Source organism: Xiphophorus hellerii, chromosome 8 (assembly GCF_003331165.1).
Source record: "Xiphophorus hellerii strain 12219 chromosome 8, Xiphophorus_hellerii-4.1, whole genome shotgun sequence".
In the NCBI taxonomy this organism is placed as follows: domain Eukaryota; kingdom Metazoa; phylum Chordata; class Actinopteri; order Cyprinodontiformes; family Poeciliidae; genus Xiphophorus; species Xiphophorus hellerii.
The window spans coordinates 7,047,248-7,053,482 of NC_045679.1; positions in this window are offsets into that span (position 1 = coordinate 7,047,248).

A 6,235-nucleotide genomic window follows, 5' to 3' on the forward strand; every position below is an offset into this window, starting at 1 on the left:
GTGGCACACAGGCCATTTTGATGGAATAGTCAAGGTAAATTAATACTGTTTTGTGTTTTTTTGTTTGTGTTATTTATTAGTTGTGTCGCAGTTTGACGTGGTTGCGGAGCGGGGTCAATATCATTTCGCCGTTGCTAGGTGACGACGGTGGTGGAACGGACGTTTTGTGTGCTCTTTTTCTAACGGTTGTGTAGCGATAACGCTAACTGAGTTACTTTGTAACAGTTATTAAATTAAAATGTTGCTGACTCAATCACAATATCTCGTTTGATTGTTTGCCACCGTTACATTATGATCCATTGAATCATTGCTTTTAAAGGACACACAGTTGGGTTCTGGTTCTTCTTCTTGTGTGAAACTCTGATGGAACCTGGTAAAAAAAAAAACTCTAAAAACTTTCTGTGGAGTTCTGTTTTAAAGATTAATTTTATTGTGACTGTTTGTAAAATAAAGAGCTGTGAGACACAACAGAACCAAACAAATTGTCAACTTGATGTTTTAAATGATTCCTATCAGAACCGGTCCAATCCTCCAACATGTTCCTGATCATTGATCCTCCTGAATAATGTCCAGCCTTCTTTAAAGAGCAGAAAGATTTGTTTCTGAGACCAACATGTTGGTTTGAAATGACTGAGAGAAGTTTGGTGATCTTAGTGTTGAGCTCTGACATGGAGAAGAACCAGGAATCATTTCCACTCTGACCATCCAAGGAGGATCTGATGGAGCTTCAATCAGAACCAGATGGTCCGTTAGAGACACTGAAGCCCACTGCTCAATCACATCTACAAGATAATTTATTTAGTTTAACTGCATCATATTGGATGATGTTTGAAACACAGAGATGTAATTATAATCATGAAATTAATTAATGTTAACTTTTTGTGTTAATGTTAATATTGTACAAAATAAATGAATAAATTTGTTTTGAAAAAAATAAGTGGATGCAAAACAGAATAAAATGCAATTAAATGTTTGTTATTCAAAGGTCATGTCAACATAATAGTTGATGGAATTGTGTCCTGGTTTAAAAGTGAGTTTATTCTGGTTAATTTTTTCCGGGATTCATCAGCAATAATTACTTATGTATGGTGTCAATAACTGGCCAGTAGGGGGCAGTGTCATTACCTGAATGATGGTTAAATTGATCTCAGGGAAACATCAGACCGAATTTTAAGACTTCTGTAAACTAGATGGACGTGTAGAACCTCTGGGTAAAGATTGTTGATCTAAATGGACCTGATTAATACTCAAGTTATTTAAATAATTTTGCAGTAGCAACAATCCATTTGGACTTTACTGTCTCCATGGTATCATGTTATTATGGAGACATCAATGTTATTTATGTAATGCATATGAACAAAAAATAATCTGAAATTCATTCTAATGCTTTCATTACAACAGAACCCAACAGAACTTGTTATCATCACATGGCCACAATAACAGATATAAACTGAACAGTTACAGCAGTTAGAAACAGCTCACCTCTCTGATGGTGGAGATCCAGGAGATTTAAAGTTAATGTTCGCATCCTTTGACCAGTCACTCTTAAAGGACACACAGCTGGGTTCTGGTTTTGGTTCTGGTTCAGGTTTGAGTCTCTGATGGATCCTGACAGAAACATGATGATTAAAACTTAATCAGCAAAGAGGAGCAGCAGCAGCTTCATCACCACGTCTGTTCTGGCCTGATATAGTGAACGCTGTGTGAAAAGGGCTGTGGACAGTAAGAGATGGTGACCTCACCTCTGACCTTTGCTCTGGCTCTCATCTTCCCCACACAGAGTGGTTTTAGAGGGAGGGACTCCCTCCTCTCTGTCCTCACACTGATCCATGCTGCTGAATTCACATCAGCTCACACACACTTTCTACCTTCACCTGCAGAGGAAACACACATCATTCATCTGCACATCAACTCTGATCATCCTTTACATCATTAGAGCTGGAAAAAGATCAGCTGCTCCTCCTCTGATTGGCTCTTCTTCTCTGCTTCATATCAGTGTCAGGTGAATGCAGTCAGACAGCAGAGAGGCAGAGGAAGCTGCCATCAGCTGCTGCACTTCTACTATCAGTCCACTAGATGGAGACATGGAGCAACATTTTGAAAGGAAGCAACAGGAAGCTGTTAATGGTGGAGACTAGAGTTCGGTACCAGAAAATAAAAACATGAATCAGTTCGGAGAAGAAAACAGTGAAACATCAGCTGTTCATCATGTTGTTTGATTCCAGTTCATCAATAATCTAATAATCCTGTAGATTAGCCTTCAAACAGCAGAGATATTAAAGTTTCAGCTGAAATCAGAAGTGAAACTTTTCTCCAAACGTCAGAGATTAGAAACAATCAGGAAAAAGTTAAAGTGATGAAAAATTCAAGAAATAAACAAATCAAACTTACAGTTTGTTCAAACGATCCAAAGAGTTAAAGAAGAAAATTTAAACAACAGACTGAGACCCAACTAACGAACTGACGCCACACCTGAACAGGGAAATTCAAACCGAAAGTAAATGTGACGGATGTTGCGTAACTGATGACGTCACAGTCCACTTGGCTTGTAGTTTTTTCCTTCAGAGCAACAGAACCAGGAAGTAGAAGCTCTGAGGTGAAATCAGAGGCAGGTTGATAAAATCTTCATGAGGAAGGAGAGAAGTTCTGATAAAAATGAGGGTGTACTTACTTTTGATCATGACTGTAGTGATGATTGATAGTAACAAAAAATGAAGAACAGTATTTAAGTTTATTCATCATGTCATAGAGAAAAATTGTGAAAATGCATTTTTCAAACTAATATTTTCACCATGTCATCCATACGTTCATTCTAAACTAAATATTTAATTCACAAGCTAAATATTTACTTTGAAAACAAAATTTGTGAAAATAAAAATTTAGCTAAATATTTAGCTTCAAAATAAATATTTATTTTGCAAACTAAAAATGTATGTTACAAACATTTAATTTTCAAATTCAGTATTTAGTTTCAAAACTACATATTTAATTATCTATTTTCATGTCTAGTTGTTCAGTCAGACCAGGGGCCCCAAAGTCGGTCCTGGAGGGCCGGCATCCTGCATGTTTTAGTTTCTCCCTAGTTTAATGCACCTGGATCCAATGACGGCTCGTTAGACGGCCTAAGAAGAAAACTGACACACTGAAAAGGTTGTTGGTTCCACCAGGGAGAGAACTAAAACGTGCAGGATGTCGGCCCTCGAGGGCCGACTTTGGGGGCCCCTGTTTTAAAATTACAAATTGAAGGTTTTCTTTAAAAATCTGCCGTATGTGTAACATAACGTGGTACAGTGCACCATTATTGTTCTTACTTCACAGGGAAGTTTCTCCACAGAGTGAGAGACCACCATCTTCGTATTGTCATCATATCATTCTGTGGACGTCACAGCTTCACATTTAATGAAATCTCCTACAGAAAGCAGAGACTCTCATCTGTTTCCTTACCTCGCTGAAATCAAATGATGCTCCCATCACAAAGTAGTGCATACTGTTGAGAAAAATGTGATTATTGCGTCTATACAAACCATACATAAGATAAGATAAGATAAGATTTATTGTCATTGTCATCAACAGATTACAACGAGATTGAGATTTGCTCGACTCGAGTTAAGATGCATGTTATGTGTATATACATAATATACAAAGATAAAAAATAAATAGTACAAAATGAGAAATAAATAGACATCAGAAGATGGTTGCAGCGCCTGGAGGTGTCGCAACAGAATTTACATTTTTAACAAAGTGGTGTCAAGAGCAGAAGTTCTTATGCCTTTGAATTTAGTGCCATGATTGCCATCGGGTAAAAACTGTTTTTTAGGCGATTTGTCCTGGTTTTTATTGCTCTGTATCTCTTGCCTGATGGCAGCAGCTGGAAGAGACCATGGCCAGGGTGTGAAGAGTCATTTGAAATGTCCAAAACTTTCTTGTGGAGCCTGGAAGTGTAAATCTGTTCCATAGTGGGGAGGAGGCAGCCTATGGTTCTCTCTGCTGCCCTAACAACCCTCTGGAGCGCCTTCTTGTCCGCGGATGTGCTGCTGCCGTACCAGACACACAGACTGTACATGAGCACACTCTCTATGGAGCAGTGATAGAAGGCCTGCAGCAGGTCTGAGGGGAGACGGTTCTTCTTGAGTAATCTCAGAAAGTGCAGTCTCTGCTGTGCCTTCTTCAACAGCTCCTTGGTGTTGGTGCTCCAGGTTAGCTTGTCCTCCAACTCCATGCCCAGAAACCTGAACACTGGGACCCTCTCCACACAGGTCCCACTGATGGTGAGAGGCTGGATGTCTGTTTTGTTCTTCCTGAAGTCGATCACCAGCTCCTTTGTTTTGGAGATGTTGAGGAGCAGGTTATTGACTTTGCACCACTCTGACAGCCGCTTCACCTCATCCCTGTACTCCAGCTCCCCCTTCCCGCCTGAGATGAGACCAACAACAGTCGTGTCATCTGCAAACTTTATGATCTTGTTGCTGAGGTGGTTGGAGACACAGTCATGAGTGTAGAGGGTGTAGAGAAGTGGGCTGAGCACGCAACCCTGTGGCGATCCGGTGTTCAGGCTCAGAGCAGTGGAGGTGTGGGGGCCCAGTCTGACCCTCTGGGAGCGACCTGTTAGGAAGTCCAGGATCCAACTGCAGGTGGCTGATGGGAGCCCAAGGTTTGCTAGCTTGGACACCAGACGTTGGGGAAGTATAGTATTAAATGCTGAGCTGAAGTCCACGAAGAGCGTTCTGACGTAGCTCCCCTGCTTCTCTAAGTGGGTCAGGGCAGCATGAAGTGCAGTGGATACAGCGTCCTCTGTGGACCTCTTTGCTTTGTAGGCAAATTGGAGAGGGTCCAGCTCAGCAGGCAGGCCAGCGAGGATGTGACTCCACACCAGTCTCTCGAAGTACTTCATGATGATCGGTGTGAGTGCCACTGGGCGGTAGTCGTTCAGGGTGTTGATGTTGGTTCTTTTCGGCAAGGGGACAGTGGCTTGAGACAGGGACTGGTTAAAAATCTTTGTGAAGATTCCAGCCAGTTGGTCTGCACAGTCTTTAAGCACCCGTCCCGACACACCGTCAGGTCCCGCAGCCTTCCTTGGGTTCACCTTCCTCATCACCTGCCTCACCTCACTCTCTTCTACTGTGAGAGCAGAGCTGCTGTGGACAGGCAGCTGTGATGGAGCTGTGGTAGGTGTCGCCTCAAAGCGGGCAAAGAAGATATTCATCTCCTCTGCCAGGGAAGTGGTTCCCTCCGTGCATGGCTGGTTGCTGGATCTGTAGCTTGTGATGTGCTGGACACCCTGCCACACCTGCCTGGTGTTGTTGCTCCTGAGCTGCTTCTCTATTCTCCCTCTGTATGATGCCTTAGCTTGGCAGATGCCTCTTCTCAGGTTGGCTCTGGCAGAACTGTAGAGTGCTTTGTCCCCAGACCTGAAAGCAGCGTTCCTAGCTTTCAAGAGGCCCCGGACCTCCTTAGTCATCCAGGGTTTCCTATTCGGATAGATCCTCATGAGTCTGTTCCTGGTGATATTGTCCGTGCAGAACCTGATATAGTCCAAGACTGCTGAGGTGTAGTTCTCCAGGCCCTGATGTGCAAAAACCTCAATACAACAATATGGTGGGTGGAGGCGGATGTTACCATCACTACAAACATTACACAGTTGTTGGACAGTCCTTGTTTAGGCAATCCCTGTGGTGTTTAAGAGAAAATTTAAGAAGGGGGAAGAAAATTAATGTGTCATTACTATAACAATCAGATTGAGGTAAAGGACAACAGCCTTACCCACAGTATTGATTACAAACATTTAAAGCAGGAATGGTTGGAAATAAGCATCTTGTAGCTCTAAAGAACCACAAGTGTCCCATCAGAACATCTCACCTTAACATCATTGCCAACAAATTCTGTCCATGGTCCAGATGACATCTGAAGACAGACTTCTCTGATGATACAAAGTTTTTAAGTTAAAAGTTAGCAAGGGTATATTTCACAACATAAAAATTATAAACATGTGTAAACTGACAGTGGTCCGTCCCGCCCCTTTCTGTTTGCTGCAGCGAGGTCCATCCCATAACTGTCTCCATGGGGACGGTTTCGTTTCAGAGCTCCGCCATCTTTAATCCTCTATCAACAGCTCCGTTTATGGATGACCAGCGGCGCCCTCTGCTGGATGGCGACCAAACTGCAACACTAAAAGTCTAAGCGGAAATCATTAGCTAATCGATTGGAACTAATTTTAATCTAATAAATTCATTAACAA